Source organism: Eulemur rufifrons, chromosome 2 (genome assembly GCF_041146395.1).
Source record: "Eulemur rufifrons isolate Redbay chromosome 2, OSU_ERuf_1, whole genome shotgun sequence".
Taxonomy (NCBI): domain Eukaryota; kingdom Metazoa; phylum Chordata; class Mammalia; order Primates; family Lemuridae; genus Eulemur; species Eulemur rufifrons.
Genome location: NC_090984.1, coordinates 95,733,753 through 95,750,408, shown reverse-complemented (window position 1 = coordinate 95,750,408; position 16,656 = coordinate 95,733,753). Strand labels below are relative to the sequence as shown.

Genomic DNA, 16,656 nt, shown 5'->3' with positions numbered 1-16,656 from the left:
TTGATGGAGACACCAGATATTGACTACTCAACTTTTTTTCTTTTTCTCAATCAGTATCAGACAGGCCAGGCACATATATATTGAGGATTGTGGTAAAACATCTGTTTTTCAGATAAGAAATTAGGCTTTTCAGTTAATGCTCTTAAAAAGAGCCCTGTACAGATCAAACTCAATTGTTGGTCATGGATGGCATTGTTTTAAACCTGATCATCTAGGTTAAAAGAAACGAAGTCACCTCAGTAGACTAGAAAAAGCCTTTCAGAAAAGGCTGCAACATTCACCTTGAAAATGATCAGCATTGCAGACTGGAGATACCCCTCTTGTTACACCCTTTGATGGTCTGGGCCATGGGTTTTGATAGACACTCAAAAGCAAATGTAGCTATTCAAACATGTGCCCATATCTGAAAAGTATCTTGGATACTCAAGTGCATTATGAAATGTGATTAACATGTTTTGATTTTGAGAAATCCCAGAAAAGGAAAAGAATGTAAATAAAAGAATGGAAAATATATATACAATTGGACATTATGGAATCAGAAGTATGGACAGAAAATAAACAAACAAGATTAAGCTGATACATCTGGGAAAAGAAACACTAGTCCATTCATCCTTAAATTCCTCATGAAGTAAATGGGAAGCAACTGTTCCTATCCTCATTTTGCAAATGGGAAAATCAAGGCATGAAGCAGCAAAGGAACAACATGAAAAAAAAAGTTACAGATTTACAAAAGTAACAATTCTTTTTTTTTTTTTTTTTTTGAGACAGAGTCTCACTCTGTTGCCCAGGGTAGAGTGAGTGCGGTGGCGTCAGCCTAGCTCACAGCAACCTCAAACTCCTGGGCTCAAGCGATCCTCCCGTCTCAGCCTCCCGAGTAGCTGGGACTACAGGCATGAGCCACCATGCCCGGCTAATTTTTTCTATATATATTTTTAGCTGTCCATATAATTTCTTTCTATTTTTAGTAGAGATGGGGTCTCGCTCTTGCTCAGGCTGGTCTCGAACTCCTGAGCTCAAACGATCAGCCCACCTCGGCCTCCCAGAGTGCTAGGATTACAGGCATGAGCCACCGGGCCCGGCTAAAAGTAACAATTCAGTAATAACACTAAGGCTGAGTCTCCTGATGTCACACTCAACTGTTCTCATCGTTCTTTATCACAGAAGGACCCCATTTGTTGTTCCTACTTCTTCAGGAAATTTATGAACCACCCAATCACTACTAATATATAATTATCACTTTCATGTATACAGACTATAATTTTAGCCACGTATAAAAGATGTTGGAGAAAGGGGAAAAGACATGATATCTTTGACTTCCAGGAGTTTTGTGTATTAGAGAGAGAGTCCTTGAAAGTGAGCACAAAAGAGCATGCATACCACCTTAAATCCTTTCAAAAACAGATGGGAATGAATAAAATTAGTTTTAGAATAGATGGCATAGATTTAGTCTAATATCCTATATAGTGAGAAAAATACACACTTTTAAAAACTTTTAGATCAGGCTGGGCAATATAGCAAGACCCCATCCCTACAAAAAATAGAAAAAATTAGCCAGGCGTGATGGCCCCTGCTTGTAGTCCCAGCTACTAGGGAAACTGAGGCAGGAAGATTGCTTGAGCCCAGGAGTTTGAAGTTGCAGTGAGCTATGATGATGCCTGACGCCACTGCACTCCAGCCTGGGTAACAGGATGAGACCCTGTCTCCAAAAAAAAAAAACAACAAATAACAACAGAGACGCCGTAGACCCGAGACCCGGAGCAGTTCAGAGGCAGTGAATAATAGCTCTTCAAGTCTGTAATAAAAAATGGCCTCCAATAAAACTATATTGCAAAAAATGGGAAAGAAACAGAATGGAAAGAGTAAAAAGGTTGAAGAAGCAGAGCCTGAAGAATTTGTGGTGGAAAAAGTACTGGATCGATGTGTACTAAATGGGAAAGGGGAGTATTTCCTGAAGTGGAAGGGATTTACAACCGCTGACAATACTTGGGAACCTGAAGAAAATTCGGATTCTCCAGAGTTAATTGAAGCATTTCTTGATTCTCAAAAAGCTGGTAAAGAAAAAGATGGTACAAAAAGAAAATCTTTATCTGACAGTGAATCTGATGATAGCAAATCAAAGAAGAAAAGAGATGCTGTGGACAAACCAAGAGGCTTTGCCAGAGGTCTTGATCCTGAAAGAACAATTGGTGCCACAGATAGTAGTGGAGAATTAATGTTTCTTATGAAATGAAAAGATTCAGATGAGGCAGATTTGGTGCTGGCAAAAGAGGCAAATGTGAAGTGTCCTCAAATTGTAATTGCTTTTTATGAAGAGAAACTAACTTGGCATTCTTGTCCAGAAGATGAAGCTCAATAATTGTTTGCATTGCTTTATATATATATACATATATGTATATACGCAAAATCTGCATCTTAGTTTTTGATTTACTAGTGTGAAGAAATAACTACATCTAATAAATCAAGTTTGATACAAAGAAAAAAAGAAAACAAATAACAATATGACAGACTTAAACTCAACCATATAGATAATTGCATTACAAAACGCACCATTTAAGAGACAAAGATTGTCAGACTGGATAAAAAAAGCAAGGCCCAATTATAGTGCCATTCATAAAAATGTACTTTTTTCATATTAGATGTAGCCTATTAAAAAACAAAAAAACATATGCCTTTAACGTACTTTGACTAAATATTCAGATAACACTGAGTATAGCAGCAATTAAATAAAAATCAACAGAAAGATTTGTATTTCATTGAGTTAGGTAGGCTCATTCTAATTTTAAAACATTTACATACATTGCTAGTAATATTATATGCTTCAACTAATATTAAAAGGAAAAATACCACTATGGTACCCCCTCTGCTTTTTTAAACATATCAGAGTTTAAGCAGAAGTAAATGTTAAATATTACTGCCAGGTAGCGCTTAAGATCTCTGTGGGATTCATGTGTATTTTTTTAAATGGTCATAAATATTATGCATCTCAATGGAACAATAACTTTCTAAGCAGAATTTGAGCACAATTTAAGCATAATATGCCAAGACCACATGAAATAAAAAAGGAGAGTGGGTAATAATTTACCTGCGGAAGTTTTGATTGAACGTATGCCATAAGTGTTCCTTTCCTGAAATCATACCAGCGAAGTGGAAAGTTAACAACATGTGAACAATGGGGAACAACTTAATTAAAATGACTCAAAAAAAAAGTTATTATTTTATAAAAATAGGCTCTGAGAAATATCCATGGCAAAGTTGGTTGGATTCTAAGGTCAGCAAGAGTCCGAAAACAAAAAGGTATATTAACTCCTTTGTAGCATAAAAATTTAGACAGCCATTTAAAACAAATCAAGGATTTTAAATAGAATAAGTTATAGTTAATATAAGGTCTTGATAAAGCCAATGACCTGTTCAAGTAAAAATCAATTATCTCTCGCATCATAGCTAAAGTTTGTCTCTTAGGAAACATCCAAGCAATTTGCTAAGTCAACTACTAATTACCTTCATGGGATTTTAACATGACATTGCACCTAGACAGTCTTCTTTACTCTTAATTGGAAAGAAAAAAAAGGTAAAGGCTTAGAGCCTAACAAATATGTCATATTACTTGTACTTTATAATCTTTTGTTGATAAAGTATTCCACTGGTAGAAAGAACAAGAGCTGAAAGTAAAGCAGAAATGATGCCTTTCAAACACTGCAAACCTAAATGCGGCTTAAACACCAAGAAATTTTAAAAAAATTCTTAGGTATTCAACTGAAATAAATATATATATCCTTAAGATAATGAAAATAAAGATTAGAATTAGATTATATAAGCATAATATCTGTACATCATATGTATGTTCCCTATGTGACATATCTAGGATACTGGTTAACTCATAGATACTGAAAATGTTATCTTCCACCAATGTACATATGAAAACAAGAACACATTTTAATGTGATATATTCCTAGCAATGTAAGATATTCAACTCTTACTTTTGTCTGTTTACGGAGAAGAGATTGGGGTTTTTGTTTGTTTCTTGGAATAGGGCTTACGATAGTCTTTTAGGATTGGTCTACACAAACATTACATACGTGGATATTTAGAAAAGTCTTTTTAAACATTCAATTTCAAAAGTTTATATGGATCCTGTCTACAAAATCAGTAAGCTAGGCTTCCCAAAATAAAACCTAAGCAGGATGACCTATTAATAATGAATAGTATATTAGACAAAGTGATTGTAGATACCCTGGGGACAGGGATCATATCTTGTATTCTACATTCTACCAATCATCTAGCATGGTACCTTACTTATAAAAATTATATAATAAATACTGGTTGTCTGAAATAGATTCAAACAGCCTAGATCCTAGCCCTACTTTTACCATTGACATTATTGGAAATGTAATAACTATCTCATGGGATATCTAACCCACAACTTATTCCTTCCCTCCTCTGAGAACTGACCACAATCCAGAGGAGAAAGCCCATCCCTACCCCAGTTTTAACCTTGTTACTATTGTATGACCCTTACTCCTTGACCATAGCTGAATGAGTCAAGGGTTGACTTATGACTCAAACCAAGTAAATTAGAGTGTCTCATTGGAGAATTTGCAGTCATAGGAACATAGACTGGCAGTTGGAAGCTAAACATCTCAATGACAGAGCATTAAAACAAAAGTTCAGCTGAGATTCTTAGAGCTATCTTGGTCCCTCTTTTTGAGGCCTATCTGTCCATCTTTTCCTTGAATTCTGAGAGGTCCCATCCCTTATATTCTTAAGGGAACATTTCCCTTTTGGATAGTAAACAGTAGAAATGAACTAAAGCTTTAAGCAAGAATCTGGGTCAAGTCACTTTTCTTTACAGCTGTTTTAATATATGTAAAATATTATACATATTCTTCAAGTAAAAAAGGTCTTTAGGTTTGTTAGTTCAAACTCCCTCCCAATCAGGAATTTCTTTGACCACCTCCCTAAGAAGTGGCTCATGCTAACTATTATTTGAACAGAAGAAGCCAGTTCTAATTGCTTGGTCCTTTTTTAGATGGAGCTAAAAATCAGCCTTCCTGTAACATTGATCCATTGGTCCTGGTCCTGACTAAATTTCTGACCATAGAAATTTAAATGAATTTCTTCTACCTTCCTTTGTCAATCTTTAACCTTATTGAAGGGAGATGCTCTATCACTCCCTTATATTCACTCTTATCAAGGTTAAACTTTCCCAGCCCATTCATTCTTACCTGTACTTGCTAAGAATAACTTAATAAGGTATATATCAAGGTAAGAGACTTGATTTCTGTACATGGCTACTGAGATGTGACTAGTAAAGAAAACTCTACTTTCAGCTCCTCTATCTGTGAAGAAAAGGCATGGAAAAGTGTCTCTATGCCCACAGAACATTTCTGTATGGAGAGATAATATTATCCCAGTTAGGAAACTGACAGAAGCCAAATTCCAAACAAGCAATAGCCAAATTTGATACTGCCCACAATACTTCCTTCCCTATCCTCAGGTCCATCCAGTGCGTTATGCAGCCATGCTTTCCCCACAAAATGATTTTCATTTGTCTGTAGAAAGTGCCCCTAAATACAAGGAGGCATTTATTCTCTGTTCCAGTTTCTAAGGCATAGCTCTGATCAAGGCATAGCAGGTCATACCCCTGCTTAGGAGCCTAAAAAGAAAATCAAGGCTCACCCACCTATGACATTAACCTGCATTTGATATAAAAATCAACAAACAAAAAAGAGTATTCAAGAGAAGCAACCGTAGAATGGCAGTACGAGGACCTTGGAAAATCTGCTAGTTCAAAAAAGCAATAAGAACACCAGCAAAATTGTCAAAATAAATTCTTCCAGAACTCTGGAAGTTAACCAAAGGCTTGCAACAATTGAGAAGTATTTATTAAAAAAAAAAAAATAGCTGAATTCTAGTAAGAATAGTAAGCTTAGTGGCATTTTAATTTTCTCTATTCCTATCTTCCATTCGCCAGCTCCAAGGTCCTCTATAAAACCAGCAGTCTTATCACCACTGTAGATACCCAATAACAAGTGCTGGTGAGGATGTGGAAAAATCAGAATCCTTATGTATTGCTGGTAGGCATGAAAATGGTGCAGCCACCTTGGAAAACAATTTGATAGTTCCTCAAAAAATTTAACACAGAATTACCATATGACCCAGAAGTTATACACCCAAGAGAATTGAAAACATTTCCATACAAAAACTTTTACACAAATATTCCTAGCAGCATTGTTCATAATAATCAAAATGTAGAAACAACCCAAATAGCTACCTATCAATTGATGAATATATAAACAAATGGATGTGGTATACCATACAGTAAAATATTATTTGCCAATGAAAAGTAAAAAGTACTACTATATACTAAAACATGGATAAACATTATTCAAAGGGAAAAAAAGCTAGTCCCAAAAGACCACTTGTTATATGATTCCATTTATATGAAATGTCCAGAATAGGCAAATCCATAGGGACAGAAAATAGATTAGTTGCTGCCAGGGTCTAGAGAGAAGGAAAAATGTGGAGTAACTACTAATGGGTACAGGGTTCTTTTTAGAGTGCTGAAAATGTTCTAAAACTGAATATTGGTGATGGTTGCATAACTCTGTAAATATACCAAAAACCACTAAATTGTAATTGAAAGTGTTATTAAAAAGCTGTTATTTTTTTTTTTTAAAGGAGTTACCACCAACCTAAGAACTGTTCCCACACTTTCTCACCTTTGTTTCTTTGATCATACCTTTCCTTTACCTGGAATGCACTCCCTTTCATTTCTAACTGTTGAAATCAAACCCATTCTCTAAGAGCCCATTCAAATGCCATTCTTCCCATGGAGTCTTTTCTGATCCTCCCAGAGTGGCTTTCGTCTTTTTCCTTTCAACTTCAAAAACACTTCATTCTATTATATCACTTTAAATATGTTAACAGTATCAGTTGTTTGTGAACATCTTTTATCTTCTATACTAAGTAGTAAGATCCTTGAGGGCAGGGGTCATACCTTGTTTGTGTAGGGAAATCTAGCATCCCCACTCCCATATGGATGAGCCTGGAGGACATTATGTTAAATGAAATAAGTCAGGCAGAGAAAGATAAATACCACATGTTCTCATACATATGTGGAAGCTAAAAAAGTTGATCTCATAAAAGTAGAGGGTAGAATAATGGTTACCAGAAGCTGAGAAGAATGAGGGGGCTTAGGGAGAGATTAGTTCAGGGATACAAAATTATAACTAGATAGGAGGAATAAATTCTAGAGTTCTGTAGTAGCGGTCCCCAGCCTTTTTGGTACCAGGGACCGGTTTCATGGAAGACAATTTTTCCACAGATGGGGAAGGAGTGGGGATGGTTTCAAGATGATTCAAGCACATTACATTTATTGTGCAATCAAACCTCTCTGCTAGTGATAATCTGTATTTGCAGCAGCTCCCCAGTGCTAGCATCACTGCCTCAGCTCCACCTCAGATCATCTGGCACTAGATTCCCATAAGAAGTGTGCAAGCTAGATCCCTCACATACACAGTTAACAGCAGGTTTCATGCTCCTGTGGGAATCTAATGCTGCTGCTGATCTGACAGGAGGCAGAACTCTCAATAACTGCTGGTGGAACTACAAGTTGGCATAACCCATTTGGAAAACAGTTTGGTAGTTTCTAACAAAATTAACTGTACACTTACCATATGACTCAGCAATTTTATTCCTATTCACCCACGAGAAATGAAAATACATGTCCATAAAAAGATTTATACACAAATTATAAACACCTGTATCTGTAACTCTAAAATGAAAACAACCAAAATGTTTATCAGCAGATAAGATACAATAAATTACAGCTTATTTGTACAATGGCATACTACTCAGCAATAAAAAGGAATGAACTACTGATATATGAAACAACAATGGATGAATTTAAAAATTATTATGCTGAACAAAAGATTCCATTTCTATGAAATTCTATAACAGACAAAACTAATCTATTGTGATAGAAATCAGATCAATTGTTGCCTGGGGACAGGTGGTGTTTGCCAGCACTGGGGCATGAGAAAATTTTCTGGGAAGATGGAAATGTTTTATATCTGATTATGGTGATGGCTACAAGGATGTATAGATTTGTCAAAAGTCATTGACCTGGACACTGAAGCATGAATTTTACTGCATATAAATTATACCTAGTAAAGTTTTTTTTCAAATGAAGTGGTACAAATATGACAATTAAAGAAATTATCTCATTCCTCATCTAACACCTACATATTTCAAACTGTCAACCTTGGGAATGAGGAAAGCCAAAGATGAATTTATTGTAGCAGCCATGAAAGAATACCAAAAATGAAAGTTTCAAATAATTTGGGGGCCACTAAGACCATTCATCCTGCCTTTTGTCTTTCATAAGCTATGTTCCCCAGAGAAAATTCATTAGAATTAGCTTGATTGATTAAATTCAAATGAGATAACCCTAGATTTTTATGTAAATAAAATAGGCTACCATCAAAAAAAATCATAGATGCAGAATGCCCCATCATTTGCATTATCCAAGAAGTGACAGGTCCTGACAGTTTACTGGTTTTTTTTTTTTCAATTGAATAAATTTGTTACTGTGGTATGGTGCTTCCACTGATAATCCTGTTCATTCTCAGAGAACTATACTTAAAATTTCTTTGAATACATCACAATAGCTATATTTTCTTTTCTTTTTCTGGGCTGCTAGTCTTTTAAAATTTTTTTATTTCAAAATATTAAGGGGTACAAATGTTTTTGGTTACATGGATCACTTTTGTAACACTTGAGTCACAGCTGTAAGTGTGCCTATCACCCAAATAGTGTTCACTGCACCCGTTAGGTAGGTTTTTGCCCACTCCCTCCTCCCTCCTACTGCTTTATTTCCACTGAGTTTTACTTCCCTCTGTGCACATGTATGCTCATCAGTTAGTTCCAACAGTTTACTGCTTTCTAAGAAGTGAGAGAAAGACAGCAACTCATAGAACACCAAAGGGCATATGGCTGCCTGGAGCATCTTTCTTTTTCTCTAAGACTCATTCCCACAGTGAGACCAGCAGTCAAATGATGGCTATATTGGAAGTTTATCTTCCCTCAAGGTAATCAATCCTCTTTTGTACTGAATTCCTTAACCTCTCAACCCCTTATTAAATAAAATACTATGCACTTTTCATGCTCTTGCCCACAAATTCTTTCTTAATCTTGCTATTGGTTAATGCTAATGTGACTGAAGCCATTAGATAGATTACAATAAATTTGATGAAATGGATCCTCATATAAAACCAAATTACCTTTCACTTGGGATATTTTAACCCTAACAGGAAATACCCATTAGATGTTCAATTACTTTAACTGAAAGCATTTTCCCCCCATTCTTATGTTACCAAAAGCCCAGGTCACAAAGAACTACTGAAAACTTTCAATGTCTTCTCATTCCCAACTATACTGTGGAAAGGAGAATTAACAATCAGAACCGGAGAGTTGGAAGAGAATTTCAAGATCTTGTTGTTCAGCAGTTCATAACTACTTGATAAGATCAGGTATCAAAATCAATTGTAAGATATAGTTTGTTCCTACAAATAATTAAAATACTGTGAATGTTGTGACTAATGTTTGTGTAATTTAGGTTACATTCAAAGTTCATACATCCTATAACAACCTCACTCTTACCCACTTGCATTCCCAGCTCACTGGGAAGCAAGAGAGAGGCTCACATATAACCTGCAGCCTATCTTTTCTATGCTGCATTCTGAGGTGTGCCAGGTAGACCAGAAATAGTTGTGGCAACTACAAAATCCAATTAAAATTAAACCATTCTAATTATTTTGTCTTCCATCAAAATCTAAGTATGCTGATGGGAACATGTTCACACATATAACCTGACATGCACTTTGTGACAGAAATAGGTTAAGAAACACTGATATACCCCAGTCACTTCATTTTAAAGATAAGAGAACAGTTTCAGGGTTTTACACAATCACAGCTAAAGAGAGGTCGAGGCACTGGGATGCTTGTCTAGATATGTATGACTTCCAAGACATTGTTCTTCCTCTGACATCCCACTGCCAATTTGGGCACTAACTCTGAAAGATATTTCAAGTTTTAGTTCAGCTATTCTTCTCTGCATGTGCAAAACTTTTAAGCCTTTTAAAACATTCAAAAAACAGTAACAATGAGGAAAACTGTAAAATCACTATACCATAAAGATTTTTTTTTATTTATTTTTGTTTTGTTTTTCAGCTCATTATGGGGGTACAAAAGTTCAGGCTATATATATTGCCCATGCCTCCCCATCCCCCTGAGTCTGAGCTTCAATTGTGTCCATTCCCTAGACAGTACAGTGCACATCGCACTCATCATGTAGGTGTGCGCCCCTCCCCTCCCCCCACCCCCATCCCCCCCAGTCAGAACTTCAAGCCTGTCCATTCCCCAGGCAGTGCGCATCGCACTCATCAAGTAGGTATACACCCATCTCTTCCACCCAGCCCCCACCTCTGTCTGATACCCAATTGGTGTTATTCCCAAATGTGCACTCAGGGAAAACACTTTGCTGGTGAGTACATGTGGTGCTTATTTTTCCATTCTTGGGATACCTCACTTAATAGAATGGGTTCCAACTCTCTCCAGGAGAACAAAAGAGATGCCATATTGCCATTATTTCTAATGGCTGAGTAATATTCCATGGTATACATACACCACATTTTGCTAATCCATTCATGAATTGATGGGCATTTGGGTTGTTTCCACATCTTTGCGATTGTGAATTGTGCTGCTATAAACATTCGGGTGCAGGTGTCTTTTTTATAGAATGACTTTTGTTCTTCTGGGTAGATGCCCAATAATGGGATTGCTGGATCGAATGGTAGGTCTACTTGAATCTGTTTAAGGTATCTCCACATTGCTTTCCACAGGGGTTGCACTAGTTTACAGTCCCACCAGCAGTGTATGAGTGTTCCTGTCTCTCCACACCCACGCCAACATGTATAGTTTCGGGACTTTTTGATAAAGGCCATTCTCACTGGAGTTAAGTGATATCTCATTGTGGTTTTGATTTGCATTTCCCTGATGATTAGAGATGTTGAACACTTTTTCATGTTTGTTAGCCATTTTTATATCTCCTTTTGAAAAATTTCTATTCATGTTCTTTGCCCACTTTTTGATAGGGTTGTTTGATATTTTCTTACTGATTTTCCTGAGTTCTAAATAGATTCTTGTTATCAGTCCTTTATCTGATGTGTAGTATGCGAAAATTTTTTCCCATTCTGTAGGTTGTCTGTTTACTCTCGTGACTGTTTCTTTGGCTGTGCAGAAGCTTTTTAATTTGATCAGGTCCCATTTATTTATTTTTGTTGTTGCTGTGATTGCCTTAGGGGTCTTCTTCATAAATTCTTTGCCTAGGCCAATGTCTGTAAGAGTCTTTCCTACGTTTTCTTCTAGAATTCTAATAGTTTCCCACCTAAGGTTTAAGTCTAACCACCGTGATTTGATTTTTGTGAGAGGTGAGAGCTGTGTGTCCTGTTTTAGTCTTCTACATGTGGATATCCAGTTTTCCCAGCACCATTTATTAGATAAGGAATCTTTCCCCCAGGGTATGTTTTTGTCTGCTTTGTCAAAGATTAGATGGCTATATGAGGATGGTTTTATATTTGGATTTTCTCTTCTGTTCCACTGGTCTGTGTCCCTGCACTTGTGCCAGTACCAGGCAGTTTTAAGAACCACAGCCTTATAGTATAGTTTGGAGTCTGGCAAATTAATACTTCCCATTTTGTTTTTGTTGCTTAAGATTGCTTTTGCTAAACAGGGTCTTCTCTGGTTTTTTACTAGAAACACATATTATGGGTGAGATGGATTAGCATACCAAGATGGATATGATATTGTCCCTGTTCTTAAAGTGTTTGCACTCTCCTGAATGAAACAAGATATTTACAACTAAAATGCATAATACCATATATTTAACACTATCTCAAAATAGATTGTATTATACAGCACATAGAAGAAAAAAGACTACTTTTGGCTAGGGAAATAGGATGTTATGGAAGGGATGGTATATAACCTAAGCTTTAAAAATAGATAGAATTTCACCTAGCAGAAATGCAGAAGGGAACATTACAGGCAGATGCAAAAAACAGCGAAATTAAGGAATTGACCAGGGCAATAGAGAGCTGTCCATGAAATGATGAAAAATCCAGACTAACTACAGCTATGCTTGTATGGGAGGGCAGACACAGAGAGAGAACAGGGGAGAGGGCAGTTACAAGAGACGAGAAAGGAGAAAAGAGAGACAGAGAGAGTAATGAGAAATAAAATTGGAAAGGAAAGATAAGGCCAAGCCACTGTGTCTTGAAGATTGAGGTAAAAAATCTAGGGTTGGATGGGGAATAATTAAAAAGCAAATCATTTACATAATCAGATCTTATGAAGATAACTACATCATTTGGGAGAAGGAATTACAGTAAGGAGAAATTTTAAAATGGAAGATTAGTTGGCTTTATAATAATCCAAAAGATATTATAAGGGCCTGAGTTAGAGCAGGCAGTAGAAATGGAAAGGAGGTACTAAATGCAGAAGTGGAATCAAATTGCGATCACGGACAACTGATGTAGAAGACAAAAGAAAGTCGGGGGAAGAGACTGATTTGGGGGTTTAAGCTTGCTGGAAGACAATATTGGCCATGTGAGATAAGAGGCTAGAGGTTTAGAGGGATAACCAATGATTTTGTTTGGGATAAAACAAAGTATTTTTCACTAAATGGTATCTTTTATGTCTGTTGTATGATATAAAATGCTGCCATTTGAAATACCTTCAGTTGGCAAATGTGGGGGAAAGGATATACCTATATATTATCAGTGGAAGTATAAATTGGTTCAACTTCTTTTGCAGGCAATTTCACACAATCTATCAAAATTTTAAATGCACACAGCTCTGTGACTAGAAATTCCATATTGCAGAATTCATTTTACAGATAATCTCACATATGTACACTAACACTTTAAAAGTATATATATATACACACACAGTATTATTTATGAACAACCAAAACAGAGAAGAACCTCAATGTCCACCAACAACATTTGGTTAAAGAAATGATACCAAATAAGATACAATGGTATACTATACAACCTTAAAAAAAATGAATCAGCTTTATAAGTGAAAAAAACAAGGTTCAAAAGAATATGTATGATATGCAACTGCGTAAATGAAAAATAGATATGCCCATACACGCTTGTTTGTGCACAGATTATCTTTGGAAGCATACTTTTGACACTGGTAATAGTGTCTGGAGAGGGAGCTAGGAAATTGGAAATATCATGGCAGAAAGACTTGGAAAAAAAAAAAAGTGCATGCATTGCCTATTCCACAATTAAATTGGAAGTCAATTGATGAAGTAAATGTTTTCTCCACCTATGGCTGCCCTCTACTGGAAAGGTCAAATAAAAGGGTAAAAGGTATGCAACCAAAAGGGGCACAGAAAAGTCAGAAAATTGGTAAACCAACTGTGAATAAACTGACAGATTATACTCTTTGAAAGTCATTCTACCCAAAGCAAATGTTGTTAATAAAGAAGCCTTTGCTAAAAACACTATGGATAAAATTGAGTATCATAGGCCATAATATAAGTTAGGCAAAAATTTGATTAATTCTGTGCCAGATTTTCACATATTCTTTTCTCCATCAATTAAAAGCACTTATATAAATGTAAAAGAAAAATACAACTGAAAAGCAATTTATTTAACAAGAACTAAAAGGTAAGTTGATAGGATAGCGGATTTTATTTTCATCATTTAAATTTTTCTTTACTCTTTACTCTTAGCACAATGATAGTATAATAAATTAAAAACTAAAGAGGAAGAGAAAAAATATAGCAATTAGCAATTTTTCTACTAAATGACAAAGAAAGTTATGTACATCTATGATACTGAAAGAATTTTGATATGAAATGGACAATATTTTCAGATTCTGCGATTTTTTAAATGTTTATAAATGCATGTTCACATATTTTATATATTTAATAAAAATTATAAGGCTGCTTAAGTTTATAATATAATCCTGTTTTCAAATCCTAACTCCTATATCTAAATTCACTTTCAAAAGAGTTTTTAAAGTTCCATACAACTTTGAACATCATTAAGGTTGTAAGTATATTAGAGAACTAATCAGTACTTAAAAAGTAGTGTTCAATTAAACATTAAGGTAAATTACCATTCTTTCTGGCTGGACATGGTGGCTCATGCCTATAATCCTAGCACCCTGGGAGGCCAAGGTGGGAGGACTGCTTGAGGCCAGGAGTTCTGAGACCATTCAGAGCAAAAGCAAAGCCTGACCCCTGTGTCTCTACAAAAAAATAGAAAAATTAGGCGGGCTTAGTGGCACACACCTGTAGTCCCAGCTACTCAGGAGGCTGAGGTAGGAAAATCACTTGAGCCTCGGAGTTTGAGGTTGCAGTGAGCTATGATGATGCCACTGCACTTTAGCCTGGGCAACAGAATGAGACTCTGTCTCAAAAAAAAAAAAAAAAAAATTACCATTCTTTCTAACTGAATGAGTAGATCTTATTCCCTTTTTCTGCAAATGAAGATCAAGCTTACATAGGTTAGATACAAATATGGCTACCCGAAAAACTAATGAGTGAGAACACACAGAACAAAGAGGCAGAATAAGACACAGCTTGGTATCCATATAACAAGAAGTCATGGCAGTGAGACAGGTCAAAGGAAGACATCAAGAGAGAAAAAGAGTAAAGAGATCCAGAAATGACTAAAATTGATGAAGCAAGAGTTAGGGGTAAGGAAAGAAAAGACTGAATAGACGGAGTGATTATAGTTAGTGGTAACAAGGCCAACTCCAGGGCTCTGTCCTCTCACTTGATGGTGTTCTTATCAGCAAAAAGAGAAAAATATTTAAATATTTCATCTCAGGTATACTGCATGGTATCTGACACATAGTATAGTTGGATATATTAAATATTAGTTTTTACTAATATTATTAATAGCAGAAGGTGAAGAAATACAGTTTGATGGTGTTACCCAAACTAAATCTAAGAAGAAACTTTAATTTAAGAGATATCTGGTATAGAATGCTCCAGAAGTCAAAGTGTTGTTTATAACTTATTTCCTTAAGATGTGATAGTTAATGTCCTAATTGCCCTAGAGGCTGAAGTAGATTGAGATGAAGAGAAACCAGATCTTTCTGTCACATTCAACAAAATTGGAGTCTGTAGTTTGGTTACTAGGTGTAATATGCCTACCTGTTTGTGTGCCATTTATAGGTCAAAATGCCTTAAACCTCATGGGAGTTTTCTTCTTAGTTTTGAAAGCTAGTAAGTTGACCCCTTTATATTTTTCCTAAAAACAATGCATCACCACAGAAGAAAAGTATATAAATGTCACATAAAAATAAAAAACATGTTCAGCCTGTCTAGTAAACAGAGATTCCCTTAGGAATTAGACTAACAATCTACTATTAGCAAAGTGCAATAATGAGAACTCTTATGGCAAAGTTCTTAAAAATGTGAAAATTTACCTAGCAATTTCACTTCTAGGTTTTTATTTCATAGAAACAACCAGGGTTGTGTACAGAAATTTATCCATAAGGATGTTCCCTATGGCATATATAGTAGCAAAAAAATTGAAAACAAGCAACATACTCCGCAGCCATTTAAAGTCATATTGTAGAAGAATTTAGTAGCACAGTGAAACCATTCAGTACATATTTTATTTAAACTTAAAAGGTAGGTAATCTTTTTCATAAATTTCTTGGTTCTTTTCAACCATTAATTTTTTCATGTAAACTCTAACATGATTTTATCCAGTTTTTTGTTTGTTTTTCTAGAGACAGTGTCTCACTCTGCCACCTACGCTAGAGTACAGTGGCACAATCATAACTCAATGTAACCTTGAATTCCCAGGCTCAAGTGATCCTCCTGCCTCAGCTTCCGGAGTAGCTAGGACTACAGGGAAGTGCCACTATGTCCAGCTAATTTATTTATTTGTTCTTTTTTTTTTGTAGAGATGAGGTCTCACTATGTTGCCCAGGCTGGTCTTAAACTCCTGGCCTCAAGCGATCCTCCTGCCTTGGCCTCCCGAAGTGCTGGGATTATAAGTGTTAGCCGCCATGCCTGGCCCATTCTATGCAGCTATTTAGAGAATTGGGCTTCTGGAAATCTTTCCCTTTTATTCTTAAACATTTTAAAGATTTCTGGCACTGCTGTAAATGGAACAATTACTCTTTCTTTCTTTAACTGGTTATTTAATGATACTGAGAAAAGCTATTGATATTATATCTATTTCACATCTGGTCAAATTTTTCCCTTATTAATTCAATTCCCTTGTTAATATTTCTTCTGGATTTAGACATAAAGCATTCTCTTGGAAGGATTTCCTCAATGTATAGTTAAGTGAAAAAAGCAAGATCCAAATAAGTGTATATAAGATGATCCCATTTTGGCAAAATGCACTCCTCTTCCTTTATACTATTATATATAATGTATTTGTATATGATTAAATGGGCTTAGTGAATGCTTACACATAAAGCTTGTTAACAAGGATGTCTAAAGAGATGATAGGAGGAGGGAAAAGGGGAGAGGGGAGGTAAACTTCCTTCCCTAAAAAATCTGCATTTTTAAAAAGACATTCATGAAAAAACAGTATGGCACTCATATCAATGTGT

General features: G+C 35.8%; 1 protein-coding gene and 1 pseudogene across 2 annotated transcripts in view; one reads left to right on the top strand and one right to left on the bottom strand.

The window, feature by feature from the left end:
• The window catches only part of RAD51B (RAD51 paralog B), a 725,590-nt gene that overhangs the window by 541,988 nt on the left and 166,946 nt on the right, over window positions 1–16,656 (bottom strand). The gene's annotated exons all lie outside the window — the stretch shown is intronic.
• LOC138380698 (chromobox protein homolog 3 pseudogene) lies at window positions 1,805–2,356 on the top strand (annotated as a pseudogene).